This window comes from Talpa occidentalis, unplaced genomic scaffold (assembly GCF_014898055.3).
Source record: "Talpa occidentalis isolate TD23 unplaced genomic scaffold, MPIMG_talOcc4v2.1 talOcc4.6, whole genome shotgun sequence".
In the NCBI taxonomy this organism is placed as follows: domain Eukaryota; kingdom Metazoa; phylum Chordata; class Mammalia; order Eulipotyphla; family Talpidae; genus Talpa; species Talpa occidentalis.
Genome location: NW_023604972.1, coordinates 104,259,794 through 104,277,162, shown reverse-complemented (window position 1 = coordinate 104,277,162; position 17,369 = coordinate 104,259,794). Strand labels below are relative to the sequence as shown.

Below are 17,369 nucleotides of genomic sequence, written 5' to 3'. Positions count from 1 at the left end.
CAAAGATTTTTTCCAGTCAGTGGGGTGTCTCTATTTTGGTTCATGTCTCTTTTGCTGTGCAGAAGCTTTTTAGTTTGATGTAATCCCAGGTATTTATCTTTTCCTTGACTATCTTTGCTTTGGATGATGAGTCTTTAGAGATGTTATTGTGATGTATGTCTTTTAGTGTTTTATCTATATTTTCTTGTATATATTTTATGGTTTCAGGTCTTATGTCCAGTTCTTTTCTCCATTTTGAGTTGATTTTTGTGCATGGTGAGAGGTAGTGGTCTAGTTTCATTTTTTTGCATGTGGTGGTCCAGATTTCCTAGCACCTAAATGGCCATGTATTTAACTTTCAGCTGTTTTATTCCACCTTTCAGAACATAAATAGAACATAAATGAAAAGTTGAGTGTTTAATAGTACTTTTTAATTACGTGCTCAAATATTCTGTAATCTTATATATCAACTCCTGGTTTATAGTGATCTCTATGAGGTCAACTATTATAATTATTATTAGTGAAGCATAACATTTGAGAAAGGAATATTTCTCTAATTTTCAATTCTTGCACTTCTCAACCCTGAATTGTTTCCATGCTTAAAAAAATTGCGTTCAGTAGGAATAGGGCCCTCACCTTCAACATGGTTGAGAAATTAATTACAGGAATTTAATTAACTTAAGTTTTATACTTATTTTATGAAGGGTTATAGAGGTTAGAAATATCTCAATAATTTTTCCACAAGATAAATTAAAAAGAGATAATTACTGTCATGTCTTGCCATTTGTACCACCATCCAAAATAACTTAACCTTATAGTCTCAGCATTTAATAACAGTCATGCAGATTCTTCAGAACATATAATAAATGTCAATCTTTTCTCCTCTATCTGGGCGTTTCAGACATATCTTCTCTTAGTGATGTAACTAAAAATTGTGTGAATGAATGACAGAGAACCAAGTCATTCACATTCTTTGGATACATGATGATGTGGAAAGAACACTGAAAAAACTCAGTGCTGGGGCCTCCCCGGTGGCGCAGTGGTTGAGCGCTGGGTTGCGAAGCTGCCCGCAGCCTCTGCAGCGCCGGTTCAATCCCCGGCTGCTCCCTGGCCACCGGAGGAGGGTCCCACATGGCGCGCAGACCTCTCCTGCCGCCCGCTGCTCCCCTCAGCAGTGTGCTTCGGTCTTTCTGCCTGCTCTGCTCCCCGCTCTGGCTCTGGTGAATTCTCTCACCCTCCCGCGCTTCTGACTGTACCCAGTGCATGTATAAACAAAAAACAAACAAACAAATAAAAAAAATGCAGGAAAAAAAAAAAACTCAGTGCTCTGGCTAATGTCACACATATATGAGTAGTTGTATCTTCTCTTTTATTAAGATCATTAATGTTTTTATAAAATGAAGAATAAATAAAGATTGGTACTATATATAATTTTTAGGTTTTTGTAAGTTATAACTATTAGTGTGAACAAAGATGCCATTTATATAGAGGGTCATTTTTTTCTGTTTAGGATCTTTGGATTTTCACAAGAAAATCAACCACCTGATGGAAAATTTTTCATTTTTGAAAAAATGAGTTTCTTCGAGAGCCATGCATCACTCTTCTCTCATTTTCTACTTATCCTATGATAGAAAAGAAAGAGGAGGGTGACAGAGATAAGAGTCAGACAGTAATAAGGGAATTTGGAATTGACTGATATTCTGATACAAAAGAATGATTATTCAAAGTAACATAGTAAATATTTGAAAGAAGAAACTCAAAATTTTCAATCTTAAAAAATGTCATAGTGAATTCAGAGACTCTAGTTTATCTTGTACAAATGAGGAAGCATAGGTGAATAGAACATAGAAAATTAGCATAAACTGGTACTAGAAAGTTATAACTATTTGTGAGCAAAGCTTTTTAAAATATTTTATTTAGCATATTTTTTTTAGCAGTTCTAATTTATGGTCATCTCCACTTGTTTTCTTTAGAATCTAATAACGTATTTTTTGAAATATATTGGCTTTTTGAAAATCAGTTGTAAAAATTAGGAGCTAGATAATGTGTTTATCACAATTTTTGTTCTGCTGTCTGCTTTATTCAACATATGTATTTATCGAGACCACATGTATGATAGTTGACTCCAGAGTTTAGCTCTGTAAGTGTGATAAAGATTTAAGTAATGTTTACTTTCAAAATGCCATGGAAAAAATTAACTTAGGAAATATTTCAGGGAAAAAAGTGAAACATTTAAAGTCTGAAATATTAGGAAAATTAAATTGGAAAATATTTTAAACATACTGAAAACAAAGGGACTAACCAATTTTAACAAATGTTTTTGTGTCGACATTCTTGCTTTATATATTTTTATTGTTTTAAAGAAATTAAAGGTCACTGAGACTACTCAATCCATTCACAGCTCATTCTTGCCCATTTCACTTCTCCAGAGGTAACAACTAATGGTGTATATTTTTCCTTAAAAAATTTTTTATATTTGCATATATATGTACCTGTAAGTCATATACATCTGCTCTGCCAATATGGTAGCTAGTAGTTACATCTAGTTATTTATTTAAAATGAAATAAAATATGCTCAGTTGCTTATGAACACTGATCAGATTACAAGTGTTTAATATCCACATGTGATTAGAGTCTGTAATGGACAGTGCTGATGCACAATATTTTTGTTATTGCCAAAAGTTCTGATATGTGCCATTGTGCTTATATTCTTAAACTTTATACAAATGGCATCATACTATACATACTCTGGAGCTTGCTTTTTTTTCACTCAACGCTATTTTTGAGAATTATCTAGAGTGACATTTAGGCTATTTATACTTTTTAATGTTAAAAAGTGCTGCAATGAGCAATGTATGCCTGTTTATTTACACACAAGTATATATGTGTGTCAAATTTTCTATAGAGTATGCATTAGTTGTTTGTAATCATTAACAACTTTTACATGATGTGGCCAAATCATTCCCCAAAATAGCTCTGCCAAGTTATGCCTCAAGCAGGAGCACATGATTTCCTTTTCTCAGAAAATTGTTGATATTATCAGACTATGGTATCAAATGTTATTTTATTTTTAATTTACTTTTCCCTAATATTACACTTTTTATAATATTCCCATTGTAAAAAAAGATGAGTAGCTTTTCATATGTTTATTGCTTTTTTCTGTGAATTGCTCATTCTCAATACTTTTCAAATAGTATTTTTTTCTTTTTGATTTAGGAATTCTTAGTAATAATTTGTTTTTGACTATCTGCATTATAAATTTGTCTTATTTTGTTGCTTGTGCTTTTACTGTTTTTATCGCTATAGAGAAATTTTGTTTTTTGATATGAAGAGGTTTTGTTTGTTGATGTAGAGAAGTCTAAAAATTTATTGTGTAAATATTTTTAACTTTTCCTTTATTGCTTGTGCTTTTTTTGAGTTTTATGTAAGCAAGCTTTGACTATTCTTATGCCATATGATTGATTGCCTGTTTTTTGTTTTTTTCTCTTCTAGGACTCTTTTAATTTTGTTACCTACATTTATTTATTTATTTATTTAAGATTTATTTATTTTATGCATTCAAGAACTGGGATACAGGCCAGAGGGGTGTGTGTGTGTGTGTGGTATTGGGGGGTATTTAGAGGGTTCACCAGAGACAGACTGGGGAACAGAATAGGCAGAATGACTGAAATACACTGCTGAGGGGAGCAGCCAGTGAGTCAGGAGAGGTCTACTGTGCCAATTAGGTCTCCTTCCTGGCCAGGGATTGAACTCATGCTGCAATGGCTGAGGGTAGTTCATAGTGCTGCGTCTTAACCCCTCGAGCCACCAGGATGGCCCCTTTTCCCTACATTTAGATCTTTAGAATCTGTGTGGGATTTATTTTGTGGCACAGTGATCTAATTTTTCTCCACATGTATAAATAATTCTCTCAGTGTAATTTTTTGAATATGTTCTCTATTCTGTGGTGTTGATTTGTTTATCTCTGTTTCAGTATGCCATATAAATTATTAAAACTTTATAATGTGGTTTTACTATTAAGGTAGGTCTCTAACCTTATGTATCTTCAAAATTGTCCCATTTTCAGTCTGTTCTCTCACATGTGAATTATAGGGTCATATTGTCTAGTTCTCTTAATAATCCTTATAGAATTTCTGTTGAAATTGAATTTATAGAGTAACTAAGTGAGTACAGACAATTTCATGAAATTTAGTTTTCCTATATACCAACATGGTATATCTTCCCAATTATGCCTGATAATAATGTTTTATAATTTCCATTAGGGAGGTCTTACTCAGATTTTGTTCATTATATTTTGTGTAGAATTTATAAAAGCATGTTAATAATTTAGCCTGTCTCTTTTTCTTATACAAATTTTGTCATTTTTGTGCATTAAGGTTCTGTTAGCATTAAACAATGAGCTATGAGAGAACCAAGATGGTGACAGAGGAGGTTCCTCCCTTTGCTCCCAAGAGCAACATTTAATAATTAACCAGAAGTTCACTATACCAAGAGAGTCCCATGGCTTGGGGTGAAACTGATGTGTCCATGGACTTGTGAACAAGCACAGAAGAGACATGGTGGAGATTTTATACTTCATTAAACAAGAGGTGGGTGAAGACAGGCATCTGGAGGCTGTAGTCTAAGGAGGTGGAAAAGAACTGAAGGAGTGCTGGGCCAGCCAGAGGCTCTGGTGAGGGGAGAACAGAAACTGTGCACAGGCACACACTCTTGAAAGAGGGGAAACCTATATAAAGGAGCTGGGGTGCACCATGCAGGCTGGTCCCTACCAAGAGAAAGACCAGATAGAACTCTAAATTGCATTCCCTTCCCACCACCCTCTCAGGGCAGGTATTGATTTGTGAAGTGCCGCGGACCAGCGCAGTGGTAGACTGGCAAGGCCGTCCCAGGGATGTGAAACTCAGTCCAGCGCACAGGGGAAGGGGGTCTTATTCACTCAGATGTATTATGTGTCTGAATGAAGGCCTCCCTCTTTTCCAGTAAGGTCACTGGCGTTCAGCGGCAGGGGCTGCCGCAGTGTAGTGCAGTGAGAGTGCAGAGATTGCTGAATCTCAGATCTGGAACCCCAGAGAGAAGGTATATCAATAGTGCCAAAAACATGAGACAGCCACCCCATTCCCCAGTACAATACCACCAGTAGCTGGATGCCTTGCTGACTTGCCCCCATCCTGCTGACTCATCCAAAGTCAAAATAGGTCTCAGTACATACAATGCCAACAAAGGTCAAAAGAATAAACTGAAGCCAAATCACAAGATAGTACTAATTGTGGGAAAAGGAAAATTAGTTCAGCTTTCTAAGTCTTTGCTACAGATAGTAAAAAAAAAAAAGAAAAAGAACTTTCAAGTAGCTAAGTGGATAGAATAGAAAGAATATATCACAACTTAAGTTCTCAAAAGAATTATGATATTACAAGGACAGCACGACTTTCCAGAATACAACCACATAAACATGGAAGATTATGCCTCCCTATCAGAAAGCTCAAAATTGCTGTAAGGAGAGGAATCCACAAAGATATCACGGAAACCTATGCCATACATCATTTTGCCTGTGTTTTCTTCTATGCATCATTCAATGTTTTTGGTGGTAGGAGAAAAGCCTGAGTGCATAATCTATATTCTGGAACAAGAAGTCCATTTATCTACATTCTAATAAGCATTTGTTTATTTCCTTATTACTTCAATGAAAAATTTCATGCATAAAAGATCACAGTAGCTTTTGAGCATAATCTGTAGCGGTTGACAAAAAAGTGAGGGAGACAAGCACTTTGGCAACTCAAATGCAAGGCCTGGTGAAATGAAAGACAGGAGGGAGTTGCATGTGCTACATAGATTGATGAAAATTAAATTCACTCTTAAATCTGATATGAAAGTATGGAGCTGACTTTACAGAGAAGGATCACATGAGTACCTTGCATTTTACATCCAGCATAGTGTGCTCAAGGATGCCTATGAAATATAATTTTAATTGAAATGTTTAATGAAAAATCTTGAGTCTTGCATGAGTACACCTTCAATAGCTGGCAAGGTCAGATGAGTTTTCATACCCAGGAAAAGGCAGAAGGCACAGTTTGAAAGCACTAACAATGATAGCAGGTAGTATTTTGGCATGACTTGAGTGCCGATTTTGTAGAATGATCCATTTGGCTCCAATACTATTTAGAAATGGATGCTTGAGTATATATAAATTTGAAAGACATATCCACAAAAATATTTCCTTTCAGTTGATACTGGAAAGATTATGGCATTCTTAAATATAGTTGTGATAAAATATGAAAAAAAGATTGGAAATAAAAAAAAATGAAAGAATAAAGACAAAAAGAAAAAAACAAAAAATAAGCAAATAATAAAACAATAAAGGAAAATAAAAAACAGAAATAAAAAGAAAAAGTAGAAAAAAATAAGCAAATAAAAACAATAAAGGAAAATTAAGAAAAAAAAACAAAGAAATAAAAATAAAATAACTAAAATAAATAGCTAAAACAAATAACTAAATACATAAAAAAAAAATAAACCAAAAGAAAACCAAACACACCAAAACACGCTCCTGCTCTCTGTCGAGTCCACAGGTCACGGTCCCAAAGCTTCTGGCTCCTCAGGACACAGCCGCAGGCCGGGCAGGGCCTATGGAGGCTCTGCCGGTGACATGACAGCGGCTCTCTGTGGCGTCAGAGCCAGAGGCCACAGCCATCGGCAGAGGGAACCCAGTGGCTTTTCGGCCTTAACGAGAAAGCTACTGCCAAGAGGTGTGTTCATAGGACTTACTAGAGATTGAAGTGTACCCAGTTGACGACAGCCCGTAGAATGCCGGAGAGGCCGTTTCACTTGTAGTGAGAAACCCCGTCCCAGGTTTTGGCTTTTCAAGGTCTCCCCATAGACTGTCACTGCCTCAATCTCTGATGCGTCTCAAAATGACAGGACGCCGTCAACTGACATCATAAACGGCACAACGTCGTGAGCATGAGACTCGACACAGTCTGTCTTCCCATCCTCACACTGAAAACTCTAGGACATGGTTTCCCTCCATTTTTGCGCGAGAGCTGAGCGTGCCCATCGGCCACCTCGCAGGCCCGAGGCAGGGGCGGCTCTGGCAGGCGGGCGGATGCAGTAAAGCTCGGCCAGTGGGGTCCCTCTTCCCCGTGTCTGCTGCTCTCCTGTCTTGCCTGCTAGTGCCAGGGCACAGCCCCCTCCCTCACTGTCAAGAGTGTCGCCAGCAGCACGACCCGGGGTGTGTGTCCGTCACGCGGTGCTGCCTGCCACGGTCGCCCCATGCTGTGGGGACACCCTCTGACCCAACTCAGATGGGGCTGGGGGCAGATGGGGGTGGTCAGCTCCCACCGAGATTTCTGGCTTAGAAATATCTGCTTCTTGCTCGAGCTGGGGGCCGGGGGGCGGGTTGGTTGGCAAAGGACAGGTTCAGACGCTGTGACCCTGAGCCCTGCCAGGAATTACCTGGCAACTGGAAATGGTGGATCCAGGTGAACAATGGGGGTTCTGTTACTACTCAGGCTGCAGGTTCCTTTCACCTTCCAAGCATGCTCTGCTCACTCACAGTATCAGCCGAGGACCCAGTCTCACCTGAGCAGCCTGGAGCACAGTCAGAGCCCCAAAGCTCAGAAGCATTGGCTTGGGTGTGGGGACTGATATTGCTCCAGGGCCTCTTTTCCCAGGTCTGGAGAGCGGAGGGTTTGATTTGGCTCAGGGAGTGAGGACACACAGGGCAGGTTCCCGCTGGTCTGTCTGCCCCTGTGGAGCCTGGCCCATCAGTGGCTTTGAGAGGTTGTGCTGCTCCCTCCTGCCAACTGCTGCTGCTGCTGAGCTGCCACGGAGAGCGAGTTATGGCCACTTCCGTTTTGGTTCCAATGCCCATTCCAGTTTTTCTCTCAAACATGCTTTTGCTTGTCTCCTTTTTTGCTTCTCTGTCCTTAACTGAACTAAACCATCTTATGGCTTCCAACATCCCCTATAGTCCCATGACCTCAAAATGTCTTATTCTGGCCCACAACTCCCTCAACCCCAGCTCTGAGAACCACTTGCCTTGTTGGGTGTTTCAATCGGCATTTCCAGCATCATGTGGCCACAATTGTGTAGGGTTTTTTAGATTTAGTTTTATATATGCATATAAGTGTGGGGTGCAGGTCAGAGGTGCGGGGGCTGAGAGGATTCACCAGAGACGACTGGAGATCAGAACAGGAAGATGTCATGAAATCCACTGCTGAGGGCGGAAGCAGGGAGACAGAAGAGGTCTGCTGCCCCATGTGGGTAGCTCCCTGGCTGGCTGGGGATTGAACTTGTGCTGCAGAGATTGCCCATAGCTTCACATTGCACCACCAGGGAGGACCCACTTTTGAAGCCATGATACCAATTCTCTACAGCTCTGTGTGTCTTTTTGATGGTAGAAGGTATATGAACACTTCCCACCTAAAGAACTGCACACATGCACACACACATGTACCGACTCCCATGCACACACTTGCACAGACACAGTGCAAGACATGCAAATACCCAATGACACATACTCCTTGGTAGATCTGATTCACTATCTCGTGTCACCGTGGCATCACCATGTGGTCCATCTGACTTTTCTAAAATTTCCTAAATGCTTTCTAAAATTTTCAAGCAAATCCAGCTATCTGATGACCCATGTGTTGGAAGTGTGGGTGCATTCATACATGAGAAGCAAATGCAGTCGATGTCAAACACTGATTTAATGTTTCATGGGATAGACATGTTAACAGAACAATCCACTTCTGACTGTCTTCTGCAGGCAGAGAAAGAGCATTGAGATGCCTCCACACCCCAGTGTCCTGCAGGCAGAGCAGGTCCCCTGGAGGTCCTCCCTGCAGTGGGGAGCCAGTTTGTCCATCAGCAGCTGCCTGTCTGTCCATCAGCAGCCACCTCCCACACCATATGGGACCTGCGTGGAAGAGAAGAGCCAATAAAGCTCAAGCACAGAGTTACCTGTTTAGGATGCTCTTTTGCCAGCAAAATCCCCCTGGGGCAGGCTGCACAGACCTGCTTTTCAAGGCTCAGATGGAAACCAGGAGGCCCTAGGAGGTGAGTGATTCTCCAACTTGGAATTTCAATTTTGAAAATGGGACAAATCCAGGAGGACTTGCTACCATGGCTGTCAGTCTTTGACAATGCCACTCAGACGGAAGAGCTCCTGCATCCTCTGCGCCATCCGTGTGCCCAGGGGTGAGCAGCAGGGCTCTCCCAGCAAGGGGTCAGGGAGGCCCTCAGGGGACAGAGCCTAAGATGGGGGAGAGAGGCTCAGGGTTCACCGCCTCTGGCCCTGGGGCCTCTGGAGGCTCGGTACACACAGCCCCACACCACTCCTGGGGCCCTGCACTTGCTCAGCTCTCCCCAACCACTCCACATACCCTCCTTCACCCACTCTGCTCCCCTCCAGGTGCTTCACCAGTTCGGTTGCCCTCCTGGCCTTTTACCTGCTCTGCTCCAGGGACATCAGTGCTGCCCAGACTTCTGTGCTGCAGTTCTGTGAGTCTCATGCTGCTCCTGGCCCCTCTGACTGGGCTCAGCCCCTGAGCCTCTCCAGAGCCTCAACCTTCCCTAGTGTGCTCCTGTTCACCATGGCCACTGAGTGGTTGCGCTTTGCTGTGTGTGTTTGGGGGGCTTCTGCCAGGTATGGCGGTATTCCCATGGTTTGAATGCTGCACAGCAGCAACAAAATGCCAAAATTCTGATTATTCTATCTCTGGCCCTCCCACCAGGAGAGCTTGTTTCTGAAGGGGCTACTACATTCCTAAGGCGCCAGCCACTTCCTGGGGGAGATCTTAGGGTGGGGCTGGAAGGCTGGGGAGCAGCCCTGAGTTCCTGGTCCCTCTCCAGCTGGGGGCCTGTCCCAGTGGTGCTGCTGTGCTCCCCAGCGTCCTCCAGCTGGGGCCCCGCCATGAAGGTGCTGCTTTCCTCCCAGGCATCCTCCTGCACCGGGCCTAGCGCCCAGGGTCTGCTCTTCTCTGGGGCGTCCTCCTGGAGGGGGCCCTGCCCGGAGGTGGTGGTGTGCTCCTGGGCGTCCTCCAGCTCAGGGACTCTGGCAGAGATGACCTTGTTCCCCCGGGTGGCATCCTCTCCCTTCTTTTGGACTGCCTCTTTTCGCAGGATACCTGGCCTCTGGGTATTCCCTGAAACCTCAGGCTGTGGGGGGGCAGTCCTTGCAATCAGGGTCACCATGGGGCACAGTGTGAGGGAGGGGCTCACGGAAAGTGACGCACCTCAGCCTCACCTTCTCCTCCTCCTCCTCGGGGTCCTCCTCCCCCTCCTGCCTCCTGGAGCGGAGGCTCAGGTACGTGCCCATGACCTCATTGTACTTTTTCGCCTCAATGGCCTCTTGAATGTCCTGCTTCTGGTGGCCCAGGAGCTCCATCGCTTTGATTATGGCCAGGTCCTGGTGGCCAAGGGATGGCTCGCTGAAGGGCAGGGTCCTCCTTCTACCCAGGGGTGCTGCTTGATGCTCTCCAGGGTGCTGCGTGTATGGGGGTCCAGTGGCAGCATTTTGGTTAGTGGGTCCCAGCACTCGACCGAGAGGTAGGAGGGCAGGTGAACGTACCTGCCCAGGATGTGGTCCCTGATGTGCCGGGGCTGGTCCCGGTGAAGGGCAGTGTGCCGGTGACCATCTGGGAGAGCATGACGCCCAGGCTCCACACTTCCACCTTGGGGCCGTTGTACCGCTGGCGGAGATAGACATCGGGGCCCTGTGTTCTGGGCGACAGCAGCAGGTGCTCAGCGCCTTGCTGAAGCCCTGGACGCTGAGCCCGAAGTCCACCAGCTTTCCTGTTCCCTCTCGGGTCAGCAGCATGTTCTCGGGCTTCACATCCCGGTGGGCGATGCCTTTGGCGTGGCAGTAGCTGAGGGCAGAGAGGATCTGCTGAAACAGCTGGCGGGCCTCGCCCTCCACCAGGCGCCCACGCTCGCTCAGGGAGTCCTGCAGGTCTTCCCCCTCCACGCACTCCATCACGAGCTGCAGCTCCTCCCGGGTGTCCACCACCTGGAATAGCTCCACGATGTTAGGGTGGTGAAGGGCCTCCATGCACCCCATCTCGCGGGCCAGGAGCCGGAGGTCGGGCAGGTTGGACTTCTGGACGCCCTTGATGGCCACCGTGGTGCCCTGAGGGCGGGCAGCGCCAGGGTCACCTTGGCCTGGGCGCCCTCCCCCAGCTCCCGCAGCACTGGGAAGGTTTTTGCTTTACGTCCCTGGGGAGTGTGGTGCTTAAGCACAGCGAGCTTGGACTTGGACGGTGCTGACTACACTCACCAGCCCTGACTGGGCGCACAGCCCTTGCGCTACCTCGGCTGACAACTGACTCACCTACGATAGTAACAAATGCACTATTATCTAGTATTTATAATACTCAAAAATTGCTCACTAACCTTAATAAATATTAACAATGCTAACTTAACTCTACTAGCAATACTAACTTCACTAACCTTACTAGCAATACTAACTACACTAAAAATGAATGAAAATACACAAACAAAAAAATTACAAATGAGATAAAAATGTAAAAATATGATAAAAACTAACCAGTTACAAACTAACCACTAAATTTAAGAATAGAACAGAACAACAAAGACTAATAGAACAAACAACAGAACAAACAACGATTAGAAACTAAAAACTAAAAAAAAAACAACAAAACAGACAACAAAGGGGAAAAAGGAACAAACAATGAAATAACAACAGAAGGGAAAATGGGGGAGATCACACAAAAAAGAAAAATCAGAAAACTAAAAACTGAAATAAAAAACTGAAAGAAGAAAGAAAAAAAATAAGCAAATAACAAAACAATAAAGGAAAATTTAAAAAAAGAAAAAGTAGAAAAAAAGCAAATAAAAAATAATAAAGGAAAATAAGAAAAAACAAAGAAATAAAAATAAAATAACTAAAATAGCTAAAACAAATAACTAAATATGTAAAAAAAATAAAATAAACCGAAAGAAAACCAAACACACCAAAACACGCTCCTGCTCTCTGTCGAGTCCACAGGTCACGGTCCCAAAGCTTCTGGCTCCTCAGGACACAGCCGCAGGCCGGGCAGGGCCTATGGAGGCTCTGCCGGTGACATGACAGCGGCTCTCTGTGGCGTCAGAGCCAGAGGCCACAGCCATCGGCAGAGGGAACCCAGTGGCTTTTCAGCCTTAACGAGAAAGCTACTGCCAAGAGGTGTGTTCATAGGACTTACTAGAGATTGAAGTGTACCCAGTTGACGACAGCCCGTAGAATGCCGGAGAGGCCGTTTCACTTGTAGTGAGAAACCCCGTCCCAGGTTTTGGCTTTTCAAGGTCTCCCCATAGACTGTCACTGCCTCAATCTCTGATGCGTCTCAAAATGACAGGACGCCGTCAACTGACATCATAAATGGCACAATGTCGTGAGCATGAGGCTCAACGTAGTCCGTCTTCGCATCCTAACATTGAAAACTCTGGGACGTGGTTTCCCTCCATTTTTGCCCGTGAGCTGAGCGTGCCCATCGGCCACCTCGCAGGCCCGAGGCAGGGGCGGCTCTGGCAGGCGGGCAGATGCAGTAAAGCTCGGCCTGTGGGTTCCCTCTTCCCCGTGTCTGCTGCTCTCCTGTCTTGCCTGCTAGTGCCAGGGCACAGCCCCCTCCCTCACTGTCAAGAGTGTCGCCAGCAGCATGACACGGGATGTGTGTCCGTCAGGCGGTGCTGCCTGCCACGGTCGCCCCATGCTGTGGGGACACCCTCTGACCCAACTCAGATGGGGCTGGGGGCAGATGGAGGTGGTCAGCTCCCATCGAGATTTCTGGCTTAGAAATATCTGCTTCTTGCTCGAGCTGGGGGCCGGGGGGCGGGTTGGTTGGCAAAGGACAGGTTCAGACGCTGTGACCCTGAGCCCTGCCAGGAATTACCTGGCAGCTGGAAATGGTGGGTCCAGGTGAACAATGGGGGTTCTGTTACTGCTCAGGCTGCAGGTTCCTTTCACCTCCCAAGCCTGTTCTGCTCACTCACAGTATCAGCTGAGGACCCAGTCTCACCTGAGCAGCCTGGAGCACAGTCAGAGCCCCAAAGCTCAGAAGCATTGGCTCAAGGGTGTGGGGACTGATACTGCTCCAGCGCCTCCTTCCCCAGGTCTGGAGAGTGGAGGGTTTGATTTGGTTCAGGGAATGAGGACACACAGGGCAGACTTCCTGCTGGTCTGCCTCTGGGGAGCCTGACCCATCAATGGCTTAGGGAGGTTGTGCTGCTCCCTCATGCCAACTGCTGCTGCTGTTGCTGCTGCTGAGCTGCCGTGCAGAGCATGTTATGGCCACTTCCATTTCGGTTGCTGACTCCAGTGCCCATTCCAGTTTTTCTTTCAAACGTGTTTGCATGTCTCCTCCTGATTTCAATGGTATTAATCAGAAATGAACTACAAAAAACCAAGAAAAATCTCAAATATGTGGAGAATAAGCAACATATTAGTCAATGACTCATAGAATAAATCAAAGGAAAAATTAGAAAATACTTGGAGACTAATGAAAATTGAGACATTAGCTACCAGAACTTAAGGGTGTAAATAAAAGCAGTATTAAGAGGGAAATATACAGCAATATAGGCCAATATAAAGAAACAAGTCAAATAGTTTAGTTTGTACCTTAAGCAACTTGAAAAAGAAGAAACAAAATCAAATTCACTGGAAGGAAAATAAAATTTCAGAGCATAAGTATGAAATAGAAATAAAAAATATAGTCCAAAAGATCAGCGAAACCAAAAGATAAACAAGATAGACAAGCCTATAGTTTGACTTCTTAAAAAAAAAGGAGAAAACTCTTAGAATGAGAAATGAAAAAGAGAAGTGGCAATATATATAATAGAAACAGATAGACTCTTAAGGGACTATTCCAAAATTTTTATACCCATAAATTGGATAACCTAAAATAATAGAAATAGAAAACTTGAACAGACTAATTATAAGCAAGGAAATTGAAACAATTATCATGAGTCTTCCAAAAAATCAAAGCCCAGCATAAGATGGTATCACAAGTGAATTCTACCTCTTCAAGTGAACTAATGCCTATCCTTCTTAAACTCTTTTTAAAACTTGAAGAGAGAATGCTTCCAAACATTTTATAAACCTGACTACTGCTTAAATCAGACAAGTATATCATGAAAAAAGAACATTATACCGATACCCCAGATGATTTAGATTCAAAAATCCTCAAGATTTTTTTTTAGCAAGTTGAGTTCAATAATGCATTAAAAAAAATCATAGATCATGAGCAAGTAGGATGGTTCAATATCTGTGAATTGACTAATGTATTTTACCACATCAACAAAAGGAAAGATTATAGTGATGATTATATCAGTAGATGCAGAAAAATCAGTTGACAAGATTCAGTATCTGCTTGTGAAAAAAACTCTAGAAATAATGATAGAAGAAACATGCATAAACATAATAAAGGTTGTATAAACAAGCCAACAACTAAAATCATATTCCATGATTAAAAAAAAGGAAAAACTGGGCCTCCCCAGTGGCACAGCGGTTGAGCGCTGGGTTGCGAAGCTGCCCGCAGCCTCTGCAGCGCCGGTTCGATCCCCGGCTGCTCCCCGGCCACCAGAGGAGGGTCCCACATGGCGCTCAGACCTCTCCTGCTGCGCCCGCTGCTCCCCTCAACAGTGTACTTCGGTCCTTCTGCCTGCTCTGCTCCCTGCTCTGGCTCTGGTGAATTCTCTCACCCTCCTGCGCTTCTGACTGTACCCAGTGCATGTATAAACAAACAAACAAACAAACAAATAAATAAATAAATAAAATACATGTCTCTTTAAAAAAAAAAAAAAGGAAAAACTTTTTTCTCTAAGGTCAAGCCCAGGACAGAGATTTCCATTTGAAGTGCTAATATTCAACATAGTATTGGAAGACCTAGCATGACCTAGTCAAAGGCAATATATAAAAGGAATCCAAATTGGAAACAAAAAAGTATAACTATCATAATTCTCAGATGACATGATATATATAGAAAACGACTCCACTAAAAACAGCTACAAATAGTAAATCACTACAGTAAAGTGGCGTGCGTAAGAATCAATATATTTGAAAAAAAATTCATTTTGTTCTAATATGCAAACAATGAAATAGAAAAGAAAGAAATCAAGAAAACCATCCCATTTACACATCAGAAAGAATTAAACTTAAGAAAGACCTGTACAGGGCCTTCCTGGTGGCACAAGGGGTTAAGATGCAATCTATGAAGCAATACACAGTCTCTGCAGCATGAGTTCAATCTTCAGCCTGGGAGCTACCCGCATGGTGCAGCAGACCTCTCCTGACTTGCCCATTGCTCAATCTGCCTGTTCTGTTGCCCACTCCATTCTCTGGTGAATCCTCTCACCCTCCCCCCTGCACGTCTGGCCTGTACCCCAGTTCTTGTATGCATCAATAAATCTTTATATAAAAAAAGACCTGTACAACAGAAACTATATAACCTTCTTAATAGAAATAGTAAATACAAAGAAATGGAAAGATATTCCCTGCTTATGGATTGGAAGAATTATCATTGTTAAAATGGTTATCATCCAAAGTAATATACAGATTCAACACAATCCCTATCAAATTTTAATGTCATTCTTAAAAGAAATAGAGCCAACTTTATGGAAATTTGTATGAAGCCACAAAAGACCACAAATAGCAAGCCCAATTGTGACCAAAATAGAGGAAGAATGGAGGTATTAAGTAACCATATTTCAGACTGTACTATAAGCCTATAATAATCAAAACAGTATGACTTGAAATAGATAAAACACAGATCAATGGGATGGAATTGAGATTCCAGAATAAATCCATACTTATTCAGAGAGTTAATTTGCAACAAAGAAGCCGAGAACAATGGAGAAAGGAAAGTCTCTTACAAATGGTGGAAAATGTGGACAGCCAATTGCAAAAGAATCAAACTATTCTATGTGGACAGCCAATTGCAAAAGAATCAAACTATTCTATCTCACACCGTGCACATAATGTAACTCAAAATAGATTAAAGTCTTGGAGGTGAGCTTTAAAACCATAAAATACATAGAAGAAAACAGACAAAACACTTGGCTTGGCTTCAGAGATTTCTTTGGGGTCTCCAACAGCAAGAACAAAAGAAAAAAAACACAAATGGTACTACATCAACTAAAAAGCTTCTACACAGCAAAATAAACTATCATTATAATGAAAAGGCACCATAATGAGTGGGAGAAAATATTTGCTCATCATACACCTGACAAGAAGCTGATATTTAAGATCTATAAAGAACTCATAACTCTATAGATAGAAAACAAATAATCAAACCAAAAAAGGGCAGTAGAGCTAAATAGATACATTTTCAAAGAAGGCATGTAGATGGTTAAAAGGCATATGAAAAAAATGCTCATCATTGCTTATCAAGGAAATGCAAATCAAAACCATAATGAGTTACCACATCACACCTGTTAAGAATGGTCCATATCAAAACAACCAGAAACATGAACTATGGACAGAGATGTGGAGAAAAAGGAAACCTTATACATTGTTGGTGAGGTTGTAGACTGTTTCATTTCTATGGAAAACAATGTGGATATTTCTCAAAATATTAAAAATGTATCTACCACATAAGCCACCATTTTTACTCTTAAGTATCTATGCAAAGAATATAAACAACATTAATTTGAAGGGATATATATGCTCTTATGTTCATTGCAACATTATTTAAGATAGCCAATTAAACAACTTAAGTGCCTAATAACAGGTGAGTGGATAAAGATGTGGTATATACACACAATGAAATACTCCTTAGCTATAAATCAAGATGAAAACTTGCTTTTGTTTTGTGATAATGTGGATGGAACTGTAAGGGATTATGCTAAGTGAAATAATTCAAATGAAAAAGTAAAATGCAGATGATTTCACTAGTGTGAAGTTTTAAGAAACTAAACAAAGGTACAGACAAAATTAAAACAGTCCCTAAAAACTCTGACTGCAGAATTGGGGCTTCCAGAAGGGCAAAAGAATAGGAGGGAGGGGGCCCAATTGACAATGATGACTGAGTGCATTGGAGGCCAATCTGGTATGTTAATGTACATCTGAAGAGGTGTGAACTTGTATTTTTAAATCATATATGGTATTGTATACCAACGTTATCACAATAACAAATGATATATTAAAAAATTAGGGAAAAGCTTGATAATTTTCTCTATATGTTTTGTTCTCTAGAATATCATGTTTAAAACAAAAATCATCTCTTTAAGATTTGGTAATTCTTCAGTCAAATTTAGATCATTTATAAAGGATTTCCCAAAAATCTTAGTGCAATTTTTAAATTTGAATGACTTCAAGAATATAAATACCACAGCCTTATACAATAGCTATGTGAAATTTTATTAAATTTTAAAAAGTTTTAGTGTTTTGAATCATATTC

The 17,369-nt window shown here is 42.1% G+C and overlaps 1 long non-coding RNA gene across 4 annotated transcripts in view; it reads left to right on the top strand.

The window, feature by feature from the left end:
• The window catches only part of LOC119260187 (uncharacterized), a 142,767-nt gene that overhangs the window by 48,957 nt on the left and 76,441 nt on the right, over positions 1-17,369 (top strand). For 2 of the 4 annotated variants that reach the window (XR_008549400.1, XR_008549401.1), the window contains exons 5-7: positions 4,356-4,568; positions 8,744-9,033; positions 9,389-9,477. This is a non-coding gene — a long non-coding RNA (uncharacterized LOC119260187). The other 2 variants (XR_008549402.1, XR_008549404.1) reach the window with 2 other exon arrangements.